The sequence below is a fragment of the Peromyscus leucopus genome, chromosome X, assembly GCF_004664715.2.
Source record: "Peromyscus leucopus breed LL Stock chromosome X, UCI_PerLeu_2.1, whole genome shotgun sequence".
NCBI lineage: Eukaryota > Metazoa > Chordata > Mammalia > Rodentia > Cricetidae > Peromyscus > Peromyscus leucopus.
The window spans coordinates 123,838,375-123,863,972 of record NC_051083.1 but is presented as its reverse complement, the minus strand read 5'-3'; positions in this window follow the sequence as shown (position 1 = coordinate 123,863,972).

Genomic DNA, 25,598 nt, shown 5'->3' with positions numbered 1-25,598 from the left:
TGTACATATGGACATAATACAGTATCAATTGTATTACTACATTTAATGATAATTTCTCTTTACTAAAAAAAGTCTAATAATAAAAATTATACAAGAAGTTATCATAAACTTGAGAGGGGAAATGTGAGAGGTGTTGGAGAGGCAGATATGATGCAAATACAATATACACACATATGAAAATTTCAAATAAAATTTTAATTAGAATTTAAAAAAAGAGTTCAAGACAAGTCTTGGTTACATAGCACATCTGAGACCAGCCTTAGTTGCACCGACCCTACTGCACTAAAATAAGATTTAAAACATAGACATTGGAAAATACCACTGTTTCACATTATATTTAACAGAAAAAACATGAGCATAATTCCATGATTTCAGAATCAAGGTGACTCAAGAGCTTGAGAAATAATAGGAGCAACAAGAGCTAGCTGACAGATGAGCTCTACCTTTCTGCCTTCATCCGTCAGCCACATCCCAAACCACCCTAAACAAATCTACAATGCAAACAAAAATCACTGGGCTTGCTATATGCACTTGTAGTTGGAGACAAACCACCCCAGACAAGTTTCTTCAGCCTAACACCCTGATATAGAAATTCTACAGCTTCTGCTGAATATACAAATAGTGAAATCATAAGTAAACATGAAAAGGAGAATGTAAAGTTATTGAAGGAGCCTGTGTAATTACCAAAGGATTTCTGAGATCATCTAAAGCCAGCCAAAAGTCTGTTTAACAAACCTGAGGGCAAGTGTCTCCTAACACAATATATATATAGTGCACAACCAGTAAATACGGAGTAAATGGACTGTAGTGTAAGAACAAATGCATTTGTTATAATAATGACATTTTTGTTTTTCATAGATCTAGGGCCCATTGAGTGTTATTAATAACCCCATGTGATATCTCTTTCTGCTCTTCCTCCCCGATCTTTTTCTTCCCCAAGTGATAACAGACAGACATAACTTACTAGAAGACTAGGAAGAGAGAATAGATGTCTCAGGCTCAGAGAAGAGAAAGATGAGTTAAAAAGGTAGTGAGACTAGTTTCCAAGTCCCATGAAGCTTCCTACTGATGGAAGTATCTTAAAATTAGAACTGATGAATTGATCCCCCTAGATATCACATACTAAATGCCTTATACCATTCTTACTGGAGGAAGTAAAGCACTGGCAACACTGCTTAAGTTCCAGAGAACTTACAATTAGACAAGGAACCTAGTACCCACTGGTTACAATGGAATGTTTCATGGAGGCCTCCATGCTATAGCCTTGTGATTCAATAGTGGTACAACCAAGGGGGATCGGACATTGGAATTTAATGAACTATTCATGATGGTCTTGAAGCCGATTTGATTTGACTGGTGTGTGTGTGTGTGTGTGTGTGTGTGTGTGTTACTAAGCATCAAACTTAGGGTCTTAAGCATTTTAGGCAATTTCTGCATCACTGAACCACATCCCCAGCTCTCATTTAATTTCAAGAAATAAAAAAAAAGTTACTTTACCTCAGCTATTATGAAAAAAATCTTTTTCTTCAATATATGTTCATAATGAATTCCAGAAATGTTACTTATGTGTCAGATATATGTGTGCATAAGCATATACACACATATATATGTGTACCTTCAGATATCATATTCTCCACTGGTAAATTTAAAAGCCTCTTCCAAGGCTCCCTGAGCTGTAGGTTCAGTTGATGTCATCACCTCTGTTTAAAGAAAAAATACTGTCACCACTGTCATTCGGGTTTCTTATCTCTCAGTGAAAAAATATGCTAAATAGGCTCTTGATCTCTAACTCTTACAATTAAATTCAGTTGGGTGTAATATGACTTGGAAAATGTAGGTAATGGGGCATGACTCTGCATCATACAGCAAGGAGGGGGATGGGAAGCAGAATCAGTCTCCTTAGTGTCACTGTCACCCACATTCAGGAACAAAGCACTCAAAAATTATCTAAAGAGATTTGACAGTTTTTCCTTTTCATGAGGGCTAAGACCTTGGGACTGTGTGTGTGTGTGTGTGTGTGTGTGTGTGTGTGTGTACATGTGTGTATAAATACAAGGAATAGAGAACCATTTAAAAGACACTGAAGCAGTAAGACAGGTTGCCTATGACAACAATGATCTGTCACAATCTGTCTCTCATATCTTACCATCAAAATGTCCACAGAATGGCACTTGCCTTAGAAAAATTCCTTCTTTTTTATATAAAGTGTTTATCTCAGTTAGACAGCTGAGTAGTTGATTGTGACTATCAATAACACTAAGTATCACAACTCTACAGATAATCTAACTTCCATTGGTTCTGATAGAGATATGAATTAAACAAGGATTAAATTAGACTGTAATTATAGCTGGGTAATGAGGATAAAGGTAATTTTAATTTCTTCTCTTTACCTACCTGTACTTGTTCTATATGAAAATATTTATTTGCTAAATCATAAAAAAAGAATTTAAGTACTGAGGAATCTGGATGCAGACATCCACGGCTTGGCCCCGGGTGGAGCGCTGGGAGTCTAATTAGCGAGAAAGAGGAGGGTTTATGTGAGCAAGAATTGTTGAAACCTAGGTTGGATAAAGCACAGGGACAAATAACCAAATGAATGGAAACACATGAATTATGAACCAAAGGCTGAGGGGCCCCCAACTGGATCAGGCCCTCTGAATAGGTGAGACAGTTGATTGGCTTGATCTGTTTGGGAGGCATCTAGGCAGTGGTACCAGGTCCTGGGCTCATTGCATGAGTTAGCTGTTTGAAACCTGGGACTTATGCAGGGACGCTTGTCTCAATCTGGGAGGAGAGGCCTGGACCTGCCTGGACTGAGTCTATCAGGTTGATCCCAGTCCTCGGGGGTGGCCTTGATCTGGAGGAGGTGGGAATGGGGGGTGGGCTGGGGGGAAGGGGAGAGGGGCAGGAAGGGGGAGAACAAGGGAATCTATGGCTGTTATGTAGAACTGAATAGTATTGTAAAATAAAATAAATAAATAAAAAAAGAAATTAGAAAATTGTTTATAATGTTGGTATTAGAGTGCAGCTTTCAGCATGGTGAAGCAACAGAAAACAAGTCTTCTTACTCTGCCATAAACAACTAAAAAACTGAAAACTATAAATACATGAACTATCAAAGAACTGTTTAGGCACAAGGCATTACAGAAGGAACTGTGCTTAGGCCCATATTTTCAGGCAGTTACACAGCATGGAAGACAACAATCCCAGCACAATATTTTTTTTTAATGAACTTACACGATTTTGGAGAAGTGAAACACATGGTGTTTGCAGGATATGAAGACAATGAGTTTCAGATATCTTCACAGAAGTCTTGCTTAGAAATACATTGGAGAAATGTTTATGTATAAGGTAATACTCAATGGTGGGTACTGTAAACAAAGCTACAACAGCTCTGGAAGCAGATTGGATTTTGATCACCTCAAGTATGAATATCATGTTGAAATGGAAAGCACACAATAGTAACTTTTGCAACACCCCATCACAATGTAGGTAGAACTAACTACCTGTACTTTAGATTACCATTGACCAAATTGACCTACAAGTTATCTGTTTCACAAAATTAGGTTGATTTCTTAAAAGCTACCAATGAGAGATAGATAGTTTACACTACACAATCAAGCCTCACTTGACATAAAAAGTACTTAGAGAATATGAAACATAACCAAGAGAAAAATAATCCAATTTAAATAACTCATAAATGACAAAAATGATGAAAATAGAAAGACTTCGTAATAGCCATATGTATGCAACATGAAGAGACAAATGAATGACTTAAATTGGAAACAGCATTGCAAAATCCAAAATAAAATATTTACAAGATGAATTTAACGGCAGTGCAATCACTGAAGAATGAATGATGAACCAGGAATTGACAAATCTAAAGAGCATTTGTGGGAGAAAAGGGACATACATAGAATTCTAACATCTAGTGAACAGTATAATGCACCCTTACTATGTTTATGGTGAATAGAACTAAAAAGAAAAATACTTAAATAAAACATGATTTATTTTTAAAATATTTTTTCTAAATTATAAACCCATAGAATAATGAAATTTAACAAACCTCAAAGAATATAAATAACAACAAATCACATCAAGACCCTCAGGATAAGGTAGTTAGAAACCAAAGATAGGAAGAGAATCCATAAGGCTTTCAGATGGGAGAAATACGGAGTTTACAAAGAGAATAAAGATTAAAATGGACAGACTACACATCACTCCCACATATGCCGAGTGATGACATAAAATCGATACATTAATGATGAGAAAATAGAAATTTATAATTCTACACATAGAAAGAATATTCCTCAAAAACAGACAAAATGGACTTTTTCAGACAAACAGACTGAGATATTCTTTCCAGCAAAATTTTAATACTTGAAATATAAAAAGATGTTTTTGAGATATAAGGGACAGTGATCCCAGAGAAAAGCCTACACTAACATAAAAGAAGAAAAACAGAAGTGCTAAGTATTTGTGCAAATAGACAAAGTTGTTTCTCACTTAAAAAAAAAAACTTTACAGTTAAATTTATTTCAAAATAATTGTACAAATATATCTTAGGGATTAACAAGTATAACTGCAAAATAAATACCCCAAAATATTTTTAAATGGAGGAAATAACCAGAAGTATAGGTTTCAAGCACGCACGCGCGCACACACACACACACACACACACACACACACACACACACATACACACACACACATTGTGGGATAGATTGGCATAAATTTAAGGAGTCATCCTTTAAATTCTAGTACAACTAGTGGGGGAAAATAAAATGTATAGCTATAGCTATATAGGAATAGTAAATGACTTTTTTGAATAGGATCCCAGACAATCAGGAAATAAGGCCAACATTTGATAAATGAGACCTCATGCAATAAATTTGAAAGTTTCTGTTCAGCAAAGGAAATAGTCAAGTGAAGAGACACTCTATAGAATGAAACAAAAACCTTTGCCAGCTGTATATCTAACAGAGGATTAATTCATTAAAGAACTAAAAAGAAAACTGAACAAGAAGTAAACAAATTCTCCAGTTGATAAATAGCCTAGTGAATGAACTGATAGTGCACAAAGGAACACATACTAATGTATAGTAAATATGTTTAAAAATACCATTCAACTTCAGTAGCCCTCTTATTGCAGTCAGAATACCAGATGGGCATGGATGTGTATGAAAGAGAGCCTCCATACACTTCCGAAGGCAAGGTAAACTAGTCCAAGCTCTATGGAACCAGCATGATCAAAAAAAGTTTAGAAGGGTCCATTAGATAATCTGAATCTGAGTGTCACACTGATGATCCCAGTTAAACTAAATGGGTCACAAAACAAAACCAAAAGTCATTAATCTAGGCAAAAGACTGATAGGAATGGGGGTGTTCACAGGTATGGGAAGGAGATAAGAGGGGAGTAATCACAACACACACACACACACACACACACACACATATACATATATATGCATGAAATTACAAAATAACAAAAATAATAATTTTTAAAAAGACAAGAAATAGACCTACCATACAACCCAGCTATACCATCCCTGGCTATTTACTTGAAGGACTAACTCCAACTCCACAAAGCACAGAGATGTACACATCAATGTATACTGCCGTGCTGTTTTCAGTAGCCATGCTATGGAATCAGTCTAGGTAGGTATGAAAACTTTTCTCTCAAATCTCTACAGCACACATGATTGGAGAAAAGCCCCAGTTCCTGGGCTGTGGAATGTATCATATTCATGCCATACTTCCTAGAGTGCTCCAAGATCATGACTCAATGCAGGAACATTACAAAATTAGCCTTCTTGGCAGACACATGAATCCTCCAACATACAATCTTGACTCAAGAACTGCCCATTGGGTGCTTAAGAACTTTCTTAGAACTATACCCCAGTGTAATTCTCTTCCATACAACCCCTCTTTGCTTCTTTATTCTCAAGAGCCAGATCTGCATCATGCTCTTATATTTTCTCATTCTGATTCCCTGCCTAGTACATCTATTGAATATCTAATCCTATCCTGGCATGTGCTTTTCCAAGGACATGTACTAATTTCTAGACACTAAATATAAAATTATGTATAAATTAAACTTAAAAAGCAGAAAAGTATGCCATACCAATACAAGTCATTAAACTAAGTACCCACATAAATATTAAAGAAGTAATTGAGATAGTGAATGTTAGCACAAACAGAAGTATTTGTGTTTCAAGAGGTCCATGTCATGGTGAACAAAGAACCGAGGTCTCATACATATGAGGAAAGTACTCTACTACTGATTTATATTCCCAGTGGTTTTGAAAATTTCATACATGTATACAATTTATGTTGATCATTTCCAACCCCACTCTCCACCTAGGCCTGTCAAACGTATGTCCCTCCCAACTCAATGTCTTTTTTTCAATATTTTATTTAATATTTGAAATTTTCATGTTTAAAACATTTTGATTATATCTATCCACCCCTACCTCCTTCTAATTCCCACTAGTGTCCCCACCATGCCTCTCTATCAACTTACTGTTTTCCCTTTTTCTTATTTTAATAATCCCTTGAGTCCAATAGTGCTGCCTAAATGTATGTGGTTGTGGTAACATCCAGGAATCAACCTAGATGTCCATCAACAGAGGAGTAGATCAGGAAAATGCAATATATATATAATACTGCATAGGTCTTAGGAAGTTAAAAATAGAGGCTATAAGTTGATGTATTCAATAAAAATGAGTGCCCAAAAGACAGCAACTCAGAGCACTTCTCTCCTCTCAATTCTCTGACTCTTACATCCTTTCCAGGCCTCTTATCAACAGCAAAAAAAAGCTAAACTATAAATTATAGAAAAATGCTAAAAAATGCAAAGACACATAATAAAAAAAATCAATGATTCTTTAAATATACACATAAAATAATATATACATATATAATTTTATATATCTGTACATATGTTTATATTCACATATAAATATACATGTGTATATAAAACAATTCAAGCTTTGTCAAGAATATAGAGTGTTCTAGTTAGCTTCAGGTATCAGTGTAACACATCCCAGCATCATCTCAGAAACCTCAATTAAGAAATTCCTTGGATCAGACTGGCTTATGGCTGGCCATGTCTGTCAGACTGTCTTGAAGGATGGTTGATGTGAGAGAGTCCAGCACACTGTTGGTGCCAGAATCCTTTGGCAAGTGGACCTGGATTATATAAGAAAGCTAGCTTAACATGAGCCAGAGAGAGAGCCAGTAAGCAGCATACCTTCATCATTCCTGCCTCGGGTTTCTGCCCTCACTAACTTTCCTCATGATGTAGTATGGCATGGAAACATAGGCCAAATAAACCCTTTCTTTCCCAAATTGATTTTGGTTATGATGTTCTGTCCCAGAAACAGAAAAAAGAAAACTACAACATGGAATATCTGTTACATTCATGTATTTCTAATGAGATACAGCTACTTTAAAACAGTTTGGCAATTCTTCAACATGCTAAACAGTTAATCAAATGAGCCAGCAATTCTACCAGCAAGGCAATATCTACCCAAGATAAATGAAAGCTTAAGTCTACAAGTTCTTACATGTCAATGCTTATGGCAGTACCATGGAAAACAGGTAGAAGGTGGAATCAACATGATGCCCATAAGCTGATGAGCAGGCAAAGTTATGTATCCACAGTACTCAGCACTATTCGGTAATACAAACATGTGAGCTACTGCTACACAGAACAACAGAATGAAATCCCAGTATGAAATGTGAAACTCAAAAGGCAACATCCTTCATGAGACTATTTACAAGACATTCTGCAAAAAGCAGACTCATCAGTGGTTCTGTAATAAGTTTTCTCTACAAGGTATTTTTAAGTGACAGAACTCTCTCATATTTTAATTATAGTCATCTTTACCAGTCATTTGTCAAAAATTCTTATAAATTTATACTGAACAAGGTAAATTGCACTGAATGGGTACATACACACACTATATATATGTATATCTGCATATATAACTTATCTTTAAAACTGAGTGATACTATATTGTATAAGAAAGTAAAAGATCTTAATACAAAGTTTATAAAAAAAGTCAAAAATTTAAAGAGAAAACAGGTTTTCTAAAAAGTCTTCCATTTAGTATAATTTAAATTCCTATTCCTGGAGTTGGACAGCAGGTGGTCTCATCAAGAAGTCATCAAAGTAACAAGCCCATCCAAATGACTGATGGCACTGCTAGGCCCTCAGATAGCAGGCCTGCTGGGAGTTCATTCCAAAGATGTGTTCTTTCTTGTAGAAATTTCTCAAGATAGCAGTAGGCACAGCATCTCTTTAAAGCCTGGGTGTAACAACCAGTCTCTTTGAAAAAAATAAAATGAATATATTCAAAGTACTAATAATAATGCAGACACATCAAAGCAAAAGTATTAAAACATTTATTAGGCCTAAGATAGACATTACAAATAAAAATAGAAATTATGATTATCCAGACTACAACCCATAGCTCCAGAGAAGGGGCTTGGGGATGCATGAATCACCCTGGGAATGTGAAACAGATGAGATCTCCACAAGTAAACTGGGGATGAGGAAGGGGCAATAGAGGGGAGGGGATGGGGGATGAGATGGGGGATGAGAACATGAGGGAATAGGATGGTTGAGCTGGGGGAGGGGCAGAGTGGGAGAACAACATAAGAGATATCTTTATAGAGGGAGACATAATGGGGTAAGGGAGAAACCTGGTGCTAGGGAAATTCTCAGGAATCCACAAGGATGACCCCACCTTAGACTACTAGCAATAGTGGAGAGGTGCCTGAAATGGCCTACTCTGGTAATCAGATTGGTGAATACTCTAATTGTCATCATAGAACCTTCATCCAGTAACTGCTGGAAGTAGATGCAGAGATCCACAACCAAGCACAAGACCAAGCTCTGGGCTCAGGGAGTTGAGTCAAAGAGATGGAAAGAAATTATATGAGCAAGAGAAGTTGTTAGTATCTGAGAGAAGCCCCCAAGAAAGACCAACAGTCACAGTCACGTATACAATTTAGCAAGAGCGTTTATTGTTTCCAACAGTTGGGGTAGCAAATAGCAACCCCGAAGGGGGGTCACAAGCTCCATTTAAGCAGAAGTAGGGGAATTCCAGAGAGGAGGGATGAATCTGGTGCCGATTGGTGGAAGAAAGATTAGTCTGGGAGTTGACTAGTGGAAGGCTATAGTGGTTAGGGGCTCATTGGTGGTGGGGGGGGCAGAGATCTAGTGTCTACGGGCTTGTTGATGGGAGGGTAGGGAAAGCTATTTTTAGCTAGCAGAAGTCTGGGGGACATCTGCTGAGCCAGCCGAAGGGGCTTCTTCGGGGGCCTGTTGAGCCAACAGAAGGGGCTTGGCAGCAGGAGGCTGGGGGGGCACCTGTTGATTGGTTCCCTCTAAGTTGTGGTTTTCCTGAGAATTGCTTGCTCAGCTCCAGCCCATTCTGGTGAACCGAAACTAAGGACTGGTCTATGTCAGGGCTGCTATGGGAGCCTGTTAGGGCCCTGGCATGGCCATCCAATCCTTTCAGGAGTCAAAATCATGACGGGTAAATCTACAGAGACAACTGAACCAAGCTCATAGGAACTCACAAACTTAGAGTGACAGCTGTGGAACTTGTATGGGACTGAACTAGAGCTTCTGCATATGAGAGACAGCTATGTAGCTGGGTCTGTTTGAAGGGCCTCTAGCAATGAGGTCAGGATCTATCCCTGGTGCATGAGCTGACTTTCTGGATCCCATTACCTGTGGTTGGACATCTTACTCACCCTTGATGCAGGAGGGAGGGACTTGGTCCTGCGTCTACAGAATGTACCAGGCTTTGTTGTTTCCCCAGGAGAGGACTTACTTTTTGAAGAAGGGGATTGGGGGGTGAGTCAGGGAGGAGAGGGGAAGGCAGAGTAGGGAGGAGGGGGGAGCTGGAGGAGGCATGAGAGGTATCTGTTGTTGGTATGTAAAATGAATAAAAAAATTTTAAATAAATTTAAAAAAAATTATGATTATCAACATAGGGTTGTGTTCATTTTATTAAAACATTTGCATAAAAGAGATAGGTTGGGGTGATAGTAAAAGTGGGTTGCTCATAGAAGGATTCAGGTTATAGGATATCAATTACAATTCTACTATTCTGGATAAAGTACAAGGGAAGAAAATGATGAGTTTTCCCACTACTGAAATTGGTGCCCATATTCATTTTCTCATTCACCTTGCACAGGATTTCTGATTTTATCATCACTTCTTACTGATGAGAAAAGAGAGGTACGAAGAAGTTGAGAAAATGATCTGATATCAGCAAATAGAACTTATCCCTAGATTTAGTTCTGATAGCACACTGCCACTTTAAGGATGCATCATAAATAAAATAGAAAAGAGAACTCAAGAGGGGAAAAAAAGCCGTCTTATTGGTATTGCTCTAATGAAATTTTTGAATGTAATCAGTAGGCCTGGGGACTTACAGAGGGAGAGTAATATATGGGGAATAAAAAGAAAATAGCAATACATTTTTTAAAAAATATTTAATCACAATCATTCATTACTTTTAGTGCTCATAGGCCCATGTTTTCCCCGTGTGACTTAGAAAAATACATTTTATTTCAAACCTTTTTTGCCCAAATTAACATATAACCTAGAAAAATAAACATAAAAAAACATTGACATTGTTTTCAAAACAATGTAAATTTACATATTCCTATAACATTTTTTAGTGTGACAGTTCATGGCATAGTTTCAATTTTTCTTTAAGTTCCTGCTGTATTTGACTTTTTTTTTCATTCTATTTTTTTGTTCTTGCCACACTAGGCTCACTTAATGAGTGCTTTTCATAAGAGCTGTTTGCAGGGAAAAGTTGATAACTTCTTGAGGATGTTTGTTCCTTACACTACAACCTGTGTTCTGGACTGTTTGTTGTTCTTGGTTTTGATGCTTTTCTGTTACTTGTTACTTTGCTTGTTTCAATAGTAAGGCTGACTGAAATACTGGGCATGACAAGAACCTGCTGACAATCATTAGAAAAAGTCGGTTGAAAGGATTTCAGGGTAAACTCAAAAGCCAGAAACAAGGTTCTAAAAGTTTATCTCACTGTGCATATTTATCTCCATATACACAAAATTATACACTAAAAAGGGAGTTTAAGGAGTTCTGCTGTAGATGTATCCATTGGGGCTAGACACCCCATCATCAGTTGCTTTCTGATCATTTGTGAGGGTATTTTAGTTGTTTATTGCTTTGGTTTGGGTTTGGATTTTTTATAATGGTCTCTGTCTCTTGCAAAAAAAAAAAAAAGCTTCATTGGTGAGGATTGAGAACACTACTTTTCTTGCATATAAGTGTTTAGAATGCAGGTAGGAAATTATACTGGTTTAATGAAGTGGTGGATGTAGGTTATCCTACCAAATTTATGACCTCACTAGCCCTGGTAGTTGGTTAGGTTAACAGTACCAGACATGATTTCCCTTCTGTTGAAAGGGCTTTACATTGAACTCCAGCACTCAAGGCTCAAGAAACATTGTGGAAGAGGGAAAGGAAAGATTGTAAGACAAAGGACTCAGAAATCTGCTGTGAGAATATGTATCCTAGAAATGACAGGGAAGCTTCTCCCAAGATACTTCAACAATGTGGCTCCCTAAACATGGCCTGAACAAAGACAACAACAGATATGCTGATGTGGATGGCAGTGTGGCAGAAGGGATATCGCAAGGCCTCAGCCCTACACAAAGAACTACAAGCAATTAAGGAATACTGAGAGCAGGAGAGAAAGTCTTCCTCAGAGCAGAACACACCAATTGATTATCCAATACTAAATGGTCAGCCCTGAAATCATAAAAATACAAGTAACATTATACAGACTGAACATGTTATACTTATATATTGATGCAAATGTGTTTGTATATATGTAAGAAATACAAGAAGAGGAGGACCAGGAATTTGTGAGGAATCAGGGTAGGACAACATGGGAGGAGTTGGAGGTAGGAAAGGGAATGGAGGAAATGATGTCATTATATATTTATTTTTATAAAGATTGAAACATTATTTAAGATTTAATGTTCACATTGTTATATGTACAAAATATGACTTTCAACAGAGCATAAGATACAAAATTAATACCATAATATAGCTTGGCATAATAGGAAAAAACAGAAATGCCAGGAAGTTGAACTGTATTCTTTGGTGGAAGTGAAACAATGTCCTGTGATTCATTCATATGACATTCTTATGTAATTATACTGTATTTTAATAAAAAAAATATTTAAAAGAAGCTTAATTTTAATAGTAATTTTAATCATGGAGGGGTAACAAATGGTTTGTCTTTTTATGTGAACTGAATTTGTAAAAAGGAAAAATTTCTCACCCATGTAAAAATGATAGTATATTTAAAACAAATAAACTTATTTTATAAATCTCGAGTTTTTTCTAAACAAAAATAAAACTGTTTGACCCATATGAGTATGAGACAGCTTTCATTCACAATCCTAAATACACTCCTCAATGTTGCCCTGACAAAATCTTATTTTAAGATAGCTGACTTATTGCCTACTGCAGCAGCATAATGCTAAAGAATTGAATCTTTCATATGTCCCATAAGTTTGTATATGTTGTACTTTCATTTTCAATGAATTCTAGGAAATCTTTAATTTCTTTCTTTATTTCTTCCTTGACCCATTGGTGCTTCATGTGGGCATTGTTCAGTTTCCATGAGATTGTGGGTTTTCTATAATTTTTGTTGTTGTTGAAATCTAACTTTAAGCCATCGTGGTCTGAAAAAAAATTCCAATGTTTTTGTATCAGTTGAGATTTGCTTTGTGACCGAGCATTTTGTCAGTTTTCGAGAAGTTTCCATGGGGTGCTGAGAAGAAGGTATATTCTTTTGTGTTAGGATGGAATGTTCTGTAGAAATCTATTAAGTCCATTTGAGTCATAACATCTGTTATGTCCTTTATTTTTCTGCTAAGTTTCAGTCTGGTAGATCTGTCCATTGGTGAGAGTGGTGTGTTGAAATCTCCCACCACTAGTGTGTGGGGTTTGATATTCAACTTAAACTTTAGTAATGTTTCTTTTACAAATGTGGGTGCCTTTATAGTTGCGGCATAAATGTTCAGAATTGAGACTTCATCTTGGTGGATTTTCCCTGTGATAAATATGTGATGTCCTTCCTGGTCTCTTTCAATTGATTTTAGTTTGAAGTCTATTTTATTAGATATTAGGATAGCTACACCAGCTTGCTTCTTGAGTCCAGTTGACTGGAAAGACTTTTCCTAGCCCTTTACTCTGAGATAGTGTCTGTCTTTGAAGTTTAGGTGTGTTTCTTGTATGCAGCAGACTGATAGAGGGAAAGCTAAAATCTTTTTAGGTTATGGATTAGTCTATAGAAAAATGTCTGCCATAAATTAAAAAGTAAAGGTTAAGATGAATAGGAATCTCACTTACACAGGTTAATTAAAACATAGCTCTCTGAACAGATGAAGATAGGTTTCTTCTGTATCCCAGAATCTAGTCAATATTTACATGTATAATTCAGCTATCATTTGGCTTTAAAAGGTTTATTGGAAAATGCTATCATTCTTAATATTTTCTACAGAGAAAATATTTTCCTGTTTAAAATAACCCTGGAATTTTGAATTATAACCTGTTCTTATGTTCAAATAAACAAATAAATAAAATGCATAATGAAAAAAAATAAAAGGCCTGGAGATTAAACCCCAGTGCCATGCCACAAAATAAAGTGCTTCAAGAAGTCTGAAAAAAAATGGCAGCTTTAAATACAAGGGAGCTGGGAACATCATTTGTTCGTGAATTATAATTGGTGTTGGACAAATTAATTGGGTTTCTTTTTCCTATTTTGCTCAGAGGTTGGGTCCTAATCCAAAAGGATAGGTTGGTCTCAGTCTCTCCTCTTTAGAGATTAATAATGTTTTAATGGTCCACTCCGTGTTCTAAGATCTGATTTTAAATGGTAGCCAGCAGCCATTTTAAATGCCTCAAACACTACTAACTCTATTTCCCTCTCCCAACAAACATAATAGAAAACCTTTAGAAACACAAATGATGACAGTTGTTAGAAATATGTTCCAAGCAGGGTGATGGTGGCACATTCCTTTAATCCCAGTACTTGGGAGGTAGAGGCAAGGGGATCTCTGTGAGTTTGAGGCCAGGCTGGTCTACAGATTGAGTTCCAGGACAACAAGAGCTGTTACGCAGAAAAAACCCTGTCTCAGGGAGGGGGCCGGAGAGCATGTTCCCAGTCACAGAGAATGAAGTCACTATTGGGGTAAATGGAAGGCAGCTGCCCATCCTTCCCACCACAGTCTTCCAGTTCAACCCTTTGTTATCCAGGTCAGTGTGCCTTTTACCCAGCTAGACTTCATTTGGCCTGCTCAGGCCCAAAAGGAACTGAATAAAAAAAAAAAAAGAAATAAAAAGGAAAGCAAAAAAGAATTGAATCTTTACTGATACTCTAGCTTTCTTAAGGATGTTTCAAGTCATTTTGGTGTTACAGTATACTTTAAACTAATATTTGGGTCTTAAATTCAGGCAATTGTTCAAGATAAAGGAAAGACAAAAGGTCACTGAACACATTGATTGTCATCCAGACAGGTTCATTCCTTGGCTAATAGTGTCATTCCAAAGAACAGTGTGATTTCATCAATTCTGATAGCAAAAACAGGAGGTTATTCTTGTTAAGTAGACTTTTTGAAGCAATTAAATCAGGTTTTGTGTGCAGCAATTCTAATCTAAGAATATTTTGGTCGAAAGCTTTGTAAAATGAAAATTTCTCCAAAATAAAGAATTCCTTACTCTATTTTTATTATCTAATATATTTCCACCTTAACTTAAGAAAAAGAAAGATAATGCAAAAATGGAAATTATAGTATTTATGCTGAATAAATACCTACTTGTCATAATAGCAAGAAATTATTCTTATAAATATTGTGATTTCCTTTACCATGTTTGAATTACAGCGAACAATTAATTATGTGATAGATAACTAAGAATAACTTAAAATTTAAGAAGCTTCTCTTAAATAAAAGACATTTTGGGGATTATCCAAGTGAACTTTCAGTTGACTATATCAAATTTTTCTTATATGTCTTACTATGTACCCCCTTTTTTATTGGGGTTACAACATCTATAGTCTGATTTCATCCAGTCTTACAACATAACAAATTCAGACCAAGTAGATGACTCAGCAAATAAAGACACTTGTCTCTAAGGCTGTCCCTAACACCCACATAGTGGCAGGAAAGAAGGAACTCTTGAATGTTGGCCTCTGTCCTCCATTTCTTTATTGTGACATGCACTTGCCCACACACATAACATAAAAATAATTTAAAATAAACAAAGAAATGGGACATCTCAGAAGCCAGGATAAATTAAAAGTGTTTTAAGAAGGATGGAGTTATATTAAATGAGAATCAATGGGTCTGAGAAAGTTCTTCCAGAAAGTATTACTTTTTTTGTGAAAAGGAAGCTGAGAAATGGAGCTATAGCTACAAGAAAACACAGCGTATGGTTATTTTTCATTTGTTCTTCTAACAAAAGAATCAATATTTGGAGTTTGTGTGTATAACTGTGGTGTGTGTGTGTGTGTGTGTGTGTGTGTGTGTGATGTGTATGTGTGTATCTCTGTACATATATTTTGAATTTGTTTTCTGATGGAAATGATGCAGTAGAAAAGGGAGGGTTACTTGCTATAGGAGAGAGAATGGAACATACCTTGTTGGACTCACTTCTTTGAGGGGATAAGGGAAGATGAGGTCTGAACCCCATCTGAGGGACTGGCTATGATAGATAGTAATAAAGATTCTGCATAAAAAATGTAAAAGGGTATTTATGCAGATGAGGCTTTTTGCTTTGGCACGATGTCAAATTTTTTAACAAAAAGAATAAGAACTCCGGATACATAAAATATTATTGCAATCATTCTACAAATTCCCAAATGGAGTTTAGCCTGTTCTCAGACTTCATAAGAGACCATTGTTCCACATACTGCTACACAGGCTTTCCTGCGTGCCTCAAAATTATTGGTTAATCAAGCCAGCTGTTAGGGAATTTGAATCAATAAGATGGTTTGTTTTAATTTCACAATTTGATTTCATAAAAGCAATTTTAAATTCTCTGGGCATTGTTTTTGTGGTGGCTAAAGAACTGTTTGCTTTAGGGACAGAGGTCTTTTAATCCTCAGGGAAGTTGAAGGTATAATCAATGGTGTTTGGGTCTGACCAATCTAGCGCTTAGTGGACCATTTAGTGAAGCATCCTGAAAGCTTTATTCAGTTCATCACTCACCTTGTGAGAGAATTCTCCCTAAGGACTTCCTCCAATCTTGTTTTATCCCCTTTCATCACATCCTAGGCAATCTGCCAGAGCTGTATTTTGGAAGCACCTAGAGTTTATTCAAAATTCATCAGTGAGCAGACACTATATTCAGGCACACTAGAAAGTTATTTCAGAGGGTAAAGCATCAAGTCTGTATTTTCAGGCATTGATTAGAGACCTCAGGGGTAAACTCATAATGCCATATTCTTAAAAAATGAAAATAAAAGTCAGATAGCTAATATAGCCCAAAAGGTTCAATCACCAGCTTCTCTCCTACTATTCTGTATTCCTCTCCCCAAAATGATTGTTACTCATTTACATGACATTTTAGAATTCAACCCATTAAAACACTTAGATGTTATCCTAGATTAAAAACAAGTCTGTTTGAGACTAAGGATATCAAAGTTTACTTGGAATATCAGAGGTTCACTCAGAACGATGAAGTTATATATCACTTTTTAATTCATATATCATGATTTTTAGTTCCTCTTGAAGGAATCACTGTATTGATTTCAAGATTCAAGAGAAACAACAGGAAAATGATAAAGTAAAAGAAATATGAAAGTGATGTAAGATAAGAAACAAAGAGAGAGTAAGCTTTGAGCAAACAGAAGGAAATAGAATAGGGAGCAACTATGAAGTAAATATGGGGCATAATGAAAATGAAGAATTTTATACAAATCATTTGAAAGAAAAGGTCAGGGAGGAAGGTGAATTGTATAGCATTTCCACAGGACTGATGGGGAGAACCCAAGCCAGCTGCCCCAACTCTTCCAAAGGTCACTCTATTTCTTGCTGGTGATTTATCTTATCCCTGACAGAGATAGGCCTCCTACCTAGCTGCTCTTTCCTCCTTTCATTGCTTTTTGCTCTCATTGGTATTGTAAAATGACATTGCTATTGCTGTAATCTTTTTGTTTAAGAACTCATGGCCAAAGATTTCCTTACAAGTATAAAACATTTCAAAGTTTATAAATTTCTCACTTCATACATTATCTACTCCAGGAATTACAACAAATCCATGAAGCATAGACTGTCTAGGCCTCTCCAGCAAGGAATATGAGTGTGCCAAGAGGCACTAGAGAGCAAGGAGTATCATTAAATCCAGTACCCCCTGGAAGTACAGTAAGTGAAGGTCAAGGAGGACATTATAGGTGGAGCTAAAAGAAAGTTAAGGCCACACACAGCCAGTTCAGCCATATGTCCAGATGTCAAGGTGGCTTCAGGAGAATAGAGAAGACACAGACCAAGGACACCAATATATTAAGTCAAAAAGGAAATGTGAAAAGTGCACGGAGGTAATTGATGTTTCCAAACATTAATGATGCGAAAAAATGCTCCTTTATGTAAATCCAGGCTACCACACTACGCAATAGCCAATAGCAAAGCTAAAATTGTTTAAGAAATGACAAAGGAGGTAATGAGTAGTAACTAGTTAGCAAGCAAAAAGACTTGAAGTATGTATATCTGGCCTCAGGTGATGGCTTGAAAGGTTATCTCTTGTAAAATAATCCTCATGCTCCAGAGACCCTCAGTATAATACCAAACAAAGTGCAATTATGCATATATCCCTTAGGATACTACTGGTTTACTCTTTAGAATTCTAAATACTGTCGATATTATTTATTTGTTCCATGTTGCACCAAAAACAACAGTCAATTTTTTCTATCTTTGGTTGTTTCCTATCTTTTTGGACATTTTATGACATCTCTTGCCAATGGTACTAGACCAAACCTAGTGCTTTTTTCCTATCCATTCTTTCAACAATTGTCCTTTATCACTTATCTCAGCCTCACTACTCCTTGTAGTACCTATAGTAAACAAAATTTCTTTAACACTAAATTTGTACTTTATCACTAAATTTGTTATTCACTTGGTTGGAATATTATCCCACCTTACATGTCTTTTTACATATCTTACTCCTTCCTACCTTTAAGTACATGAAACATGCCTCAAGTCAAATATCAAGATCTTCCATATTCTAGCCCATCTATTATATCCTTTCATTCTTCCCTGTTTTATGCCTTTCCATAGCATCTCCAACCATCTGGTACAAATACAATTATAGAACATACATATACATATATAGAAGATATATACTTCTACTATATATATAGTCCATCCCAAGTGTAATGTCATGTGGAAAGAAATTTTTACATTACGTTGAGTCTCCTTGACTATAGTAACACTTTCTAGACTGAAGATAGCACTCTAAATATTTGTTGAACAAAAATTAATTGCATTTGCCTGAATGTCTGTGCGGCTATACTGTGAATGTCTCAAGAGACAATCATCTCTACTATCACTCTCTCATTCCTGGTGCTTTGCAAAGGATCTAAGACACTATGGATTCTCAAGTGAAAATGACTGAGTAAAAATGCCTATTCTTTTATATTCCTAAGGATCAAACTGCAGTATGACTTCCTTGTTTCTTCTGCCAATTTCAATTTACCCTGTTTTTTGTTTTAGTTTGGTTTGGTTTTTTGTTTTTGTTTTTCTACACAGGATTTCTCTGTGTAGTTTGGTGCCACCTGTCCAGGATCTCACTCTGTAGACCAGGCTGGCCTCAAACTCACAGAGATCTGCCTGGCTCTGCCTCTCCAGTACTGGGATTAAAGGCGTGTACCACCACTGTCCAGCTACCCTGTTCTTTTAACTCCTTGCCAAGAAACTTCCTTGCTGTTCTAAAGGTATCAATTCTCCTTACATGATCACTTTTAGTAAATTAATTCAGTATTACTATGGCTTTATTCTCTGAGGATTCTTTGTTCAGAGACTAGTTTATCTTTCTTTTTTTGCATCTAATGAGAAGCTTGCTGATTACCTTACCTTACCTTACAAATTATTACAGTATGCTAAAATTCTATTTGGGTAGCATGATCTTTACTGGAAAGCTATCAAAATACTCTCTAAGTATAAGAACCAAGTGAGGTTCTTAATCCAGACTTCACAAATAATTAAAAGAATTTAGGACATTCTGTGATTTAGTTACCATGCTTTATTTTTAATTTATAAAATTTAATATATAAAATTCTAACTATCCAGATCATGCTTTTTGTAGTCTTTATGCACCTTAAAACATTTTAGTCTCCCAATAAATAACAACCAAGTTAAAACTGTCAACTCTAACATTAAAATCGAAACTTGTGGGGCTGAAGAGATGGCTCAGCAGTTAAGCGTACTGGCTGCTCTTCCAGAGGACCTTGGTTCAATTCCCATCACTCACATGGCAGCTCACAACTATCTGTAATTCCAGGAGGATCCAATACCCTCAAACAGACATACATGCAGGCAAAACAACAATGCACATGAACTAAAAATAAGTAAGTCATTAAAAAAATTGTAGCCATGCAGTGGTGTTGCAAGCCTTTAATCCCATCACTCAGGAAGCAGAGGCAGACAGATGTCTGTGAGTACGAGGCCAGCCTGGTCTATAACAGCGAGTTCCAGGACAGCCAGGGCTGCACAGAGAAACCCTATCCCAGAAAAAAAAAAAACTCACACTTGTGCTTGATTCTGCCTTTCTCTTCTGTAACTAAGTGCCTGCTGAAAGTTCAGCCTAAAAAACACAAAAACACAACACAAACTAAATTACTGGTATTTTGTACTTTTTCACAAAAAAATGTTTAGGACTAATTAAAAACTATAAAATTGTTTGGAAACAAATACATAAAAAACAGTATTGGATGCTGCTAGTTTTCAGCTCAAAATGACAAAGAAATAAATGAGATTTACAATAAGCAACTAACCTTTCAATATTCTGGGGACCAAGGTGCAGAGAAAATCCTGACTTGAGTGAAGACAGGGAAGAGCAATAGCAAATGTCTCCCTTAATAACTGCTCCTGTCACAGTAGCTGAAAGTGTGATGGACGAATGATGCTTCAATAGAGACATGTACTATTGTTCTGTAAATGTCCTTTCTTTCCTAGTGTGTAGTGTTTGTTAGGAGACATCAAAGGAGGGAGTATCCTAGATATGACTTTCAGTTCTTCAAGTTTGCCACAGACCAAACTACAACTGTACATGTACGCTAGCACATACACATAAACTCATGAATTTGTTGTGTCATAGTCTATTTTATAAGCACAGAGCAGAGCTCATGCTTCATGGGTTGGGCCTCCTATAATCCTTGCTGAGAAAATAGTGTGCTTTTATAAACATATGTTCCACAATTTGCTCAACACCAAGTACTAAAAGTATCTAAGTCCTCACGATAATGACTTGAAATAATAATTAAAATGATGAAAATAACTATCAGGAAGGGTAAATCACTTTACAGTATGATACAATCACCATTGGTCATGATTATGACTGAAAATGAATCTGATTCCAAAGCTCTATTCTTCCCAAAATAACATAGAGTCTTTAAGTAGAATAAACAAATATTTGAACTGGAAGTGTAGTGAAGGTTACAGTCATTATTTGGGGGTTCATCTAGTGCAAAACAGATTATATCTGTTTATGTGGAAGACTCCATATATTCTCATATATGTTATTCCATATAATCCTCATGGTACCATTGTGTTATTATTAGATAAAGAAATTATTAAAGACAAGAGAAAGAAAAATTTGACAAAGTGAAGAAGCTTAGTCACACACCAAATGGCAGGTCCAAATACTGAATTTAAGTCTTCCAACTGCAAACTCATTGTTTTGCCATTTCCTATCTTCCTTTATGTTATAGTTTAACTCCATATATGTTTCATTATATATTTTAATATTTTTAATTTTTTCATGATAATAAAGATATGGAGTATTACAGTATGAAAATTATTCAATAGAAATGTCTAATAAGAGTTTTTCCCAAATCATAGATTTTGAAAATAATAATCCACTAAAAACAGCAGTGTAGTAAAAAATGGAAAATGTTTCATTACATTCTAGCTGATAATTAAGAATATGAGAGATATTCAGAGAAGACTGTGACAAGAAGAGATGTTCTTGACCTTTGTGACTGTAGAAGGTTAACAGCATATCTGTAATTAAAAGTAAATCAACAAATAAAGCAGACACTATGAAGGCAATGAGGTAATATACAGCTGATTTAGAAGAAGTTTATGACCTTAAATCACATATCATTTATATGAAATTGATAAAATACTAAGACACAAACATTATTCAGGAAATGAAAGCATTTATTTAAAGCTCAATTCAGCTGAAGCTCATTATGTGAGAAAGTAATAAGTAGCCAAAGAAATGAATAGGTGGGTCATGTTAGTGTAATAGCTATAAAAGATCAAAAATATGTGCTAGATGACCTTTTAAACATTGTGGCATTCTATGCAAATGTTCCATATTATTATAAAGAATAAAGCCCTCATGGGATCTACCAAAAATTTGTCTTACTCTTTTGGTTTTTGAAATTTCATGCAAACTGTTACAAACTAATGTGAAACTGGCTCTATGTTAGAGATAAGGATATGATTCTGAAATGATTTGTTCAAAGAATTAGGAATATATATGTGGGCACAATGCTTGGATGGGAAAATATTAAGGCAGGAGTCCATAAAGGAGATACATAGAGTGATTCACTTGACTCTTAAAGGGTAGGAGAAAAAGATGCTTTAATTTCTTTATATGTATTCTTCATTAGTCAACAAAAGGAAATCAAACCCTAATAGGAAATTATCATGCTGACCATAGGCTAATTCATCACTATTTTAATGTTCAGAATGTTCTACCACAAGCATGAGCTTTCAATGCCTGGAGAAAATCAACAGATTAAGGAAGAACACTAATTTGCTACCAAGTAGCATTAGAGTTGCCAGAGACAAGTTTAATATCAGTGTTCTTTACCATTGAGCTCATGACTAGGGACAAAACAAGACATTGAAATCTCAGCACTTTGTCTCTTCTGCCATTCAGATCCCTGTGTTCCAAGTTGCTCTCATTTAAACTAGAAGCATCACTACAGTCACATAGATGTGTTATGTTTCATTACCTCCACACCTTTGTACATATCTCTGCCAAAAAAATCTTTCTGCTCAAATTTGTTCAAGTTCACATAATGTAGAATGTAGGTATTTTTGGTGTACTATAAATTTTAACACATATATGACTTTATACAACAAGTAAGATAATCATGTGCCGGGTGGTGGTGGCGCATGCCTTTAATCCCTGCACTTGAGAAGGAAGAAGGAGGCGGATCTCTGTGAGTTCGAGGCCAGTCGGGGCTACAGAGTGAGTTCCAGGACAGGCTCCAAAGCTACACAGAGAAACCCTGTCTCGTAAAACAAAACAAAACAAAACAAAAACAAAAACAAAAACAAAAACAAAAAACGATAATCATGCTAGAGAATGGCTCCATTACCTTTAAATTCTGTATCAGAGCCACGTTGCTCACCTCCGAGTACTGGAAAACCACTGAAGTCAATTGCTCAGTTGTAACTCATTTTATGGCTTATGCTAGAATTTATTCAAACACCCACTGAAAGATATTTTGTTGTTTCTACTTTGGGCTATTGTAGATAAAACTCACATGACCTTTTTTTCTCACATGACTTTCATAATTAAGAATCTATCTAAACATATGTGTAGCATGCTTAATAATAGTCCCTTCCGAATACCCATGCCCTAATCACTGAAACATATACATATGCCATATGTAGCAAAATACACTTAGCTGATGCAATTAATTTGAAGATCTTCAGATTGAATGATTATTTTGATTAATATACTGCATCATAAATATAATCACAAGCATCTCTAAAGGAGGTAAGTAGAAAGCAAGTTGCTCCAAAGAGATGAGGAGAAGGCAAAGCAACCATGAAGGGAGATGTAGGAATGAAGGGGTAAAAAGCCTGAGAATGCCATCAGCCTCCGGAAGCACTCCCACTGAGCTGTGAGGAAATACAGCCCTGCTAACATCTTCATCCCAACCCAAGAAAACTGATTTCCTACTTTTCTCCAAAACTATTACCTTTGTAGCAATTTGTTCCAGTAGCTAAAAGAAATACTACAATATGTCTTTTAGTGCTCCAGGTTAAACTAATAATACAATTGAATTTTTTTAGGAATGTAAATTGGTAGACCATTTACTAAGACAATTTGGCACTTTCTATATTATAAGCTTGCAATGTGCTTTTGGATGCAAATATTAGACCCCTTTAGGATTTAAGTAGCAGTTGTACAAGCATGTGTGTAAATGGCACATAAAATATGGTCACTTAATGTAGTGTTGTTTGCAATAGCCAAAGATTACAGTAAACATAGATGCTTATCGTTCAGGGACTGATAAACCAGTCAGGGAACTATACATGAGAACAGTGGATAGCCACAATAAGGGACACAGAAACTCTTTACGTACTGGTATGGAAATGGCTCCAAGTGAAAAGAAAAATTAGGGGAAGTGTGTTTACAGGCTACGACCATTTCTGTTATGAAAGGAGGGGATGAGAAGGAGAAGGCAGTCACAGCAGGCTGTTATACATGCAGAGCACAGCTCTGTCAGGACCGTGAGCTTCTGGGACTTCTGGTAGCCTCCAGAACTGAAATATCCAGAGTGGGAAAGCTGGCCATGGTGGTTCTTGCCTGTCACCTCAGCACTTAGGAGGTAAAGGCAGGATGATCAGAATTTCAAGGTCATCCTTAGCTACCTGGACTTACAGGTGTGTATAATCACACATAATGAATACAACCTGCTCAGTCTGTAGAGTGTTACCTGTATGTATATAACCAATCATTATTTCAAGGTCAATTCTTTCTTCAAATTGTCTGGATACCTTTTATTTGTATGTGAGCTGTATGTTCTGTTTCACTGACCTGCATGTCTACCCCTCCAATTCTACAGACAAGATACTGCTTACTGCACTATATTGAAACCTGAAACTCACTATTATTCCTCCAACTTTATCCTTCATTTTCAAAATTATCTCAGCTAATTTAGTTTTCCCTTTCTTATATAAATGAACAGTCCTGCTGGAATCTAGATAAGGGTAGCATTAATACTATAAATCAATTTCAGAAAAAAAAATTGACAGATTTTCCATGTGCGGTCTTCCAGTACAAAACTAATGTGTGGGTAGCCCCAGCAGCTGGCATCAGGCAAGTCTCCTGTGGCCAGATCACTCCACCATCATCCCCAGCAGCATCAGAGCCCTCAGAGGCACAGACCCCACCTGCACTGATGGGAGGAAGAGCAGCCCCAGAGGCACAAGCACCACATGCACCACCTGGAGAAAGAATCAACACCTGTACCTATAATAACTCCAAACCCAGATGTGTATACAGCAGTGTAAAAATATATTTAACAACATAAAGAGCAATATGGTACTACCAGAAACTAGTGGTTCTACAATAGCAAGACCTGAACATCCCAACGCAGATGAAGCAGAAGAAAACAACCTTAAAAATCATTTTATGAAGATGGCAGAGGCCCTTAAAGAGGAAATAAAAATTCCCCTATTGAAATGGAGGAAAAGACAAACAAAAAATTGGAAGAAATCAATAAATCCATCAAAGAAAGCAAAGAAAAAACAATCAAACAGGTGAAGGAAATAGTTCAAGACTTGAAAATTGATATTGAGGCAATAAAGAAAACACAAACTGAGGGAATTCTGGAAATGGAAAATCTGGGTAGACAAAAAGGCACTATAGATGCAAATATAAAAAAGAAAATACAAAAAATGGAAAAGAGAATCTCAAGTGTTGAAGATAGGGTACATGAAATAGATTCATCTGTGAAAGAAAATGTCAACTCCAACACATTCTTAACACAAAACATGCAAGAAATCTGGGACACCATGAAAAGACCAAATCTAAGAATAATAGGTATAGAATGAGGAGAAGAATTCCAGCTCAGAGGCACAGAAAATATATTCAACAAAATCATAAAAGAAAACTTTCCCAACCTAAAAAAGGACATGGCTATGAAGGTACAAGGAGCTAATGAAACACCAAATAGACTGAACCCACCCCCCCCCAAAAAAAAAGAAAGAAAAGAAAAAAGTCCCATCGCCATATAATAATGAAAATATTAAATATACAAAATAAATAAAAACTTTTAAGAGATTCAAAAGAGGAAAGGCCAAGTAACATATAAAGGCAGATTTATCAGATTATACCTGACTTCTCAATGGAGACTCTGAAAATCAGAAGGTCCTGGAATGATGTTTTGCAGACACTAAGAGACCACAGACGCCAACCCAAACTACTATACTCAGCAAAACTTTCAATCACCATAGACCTAAAAAACAAGATATTCAATGACAAAACCAGATTTAAACAATACCTAACCACAAATCCAGCCCTACAGAAAGTACTGGAAGGAAAACTCCAACCCAAGGAA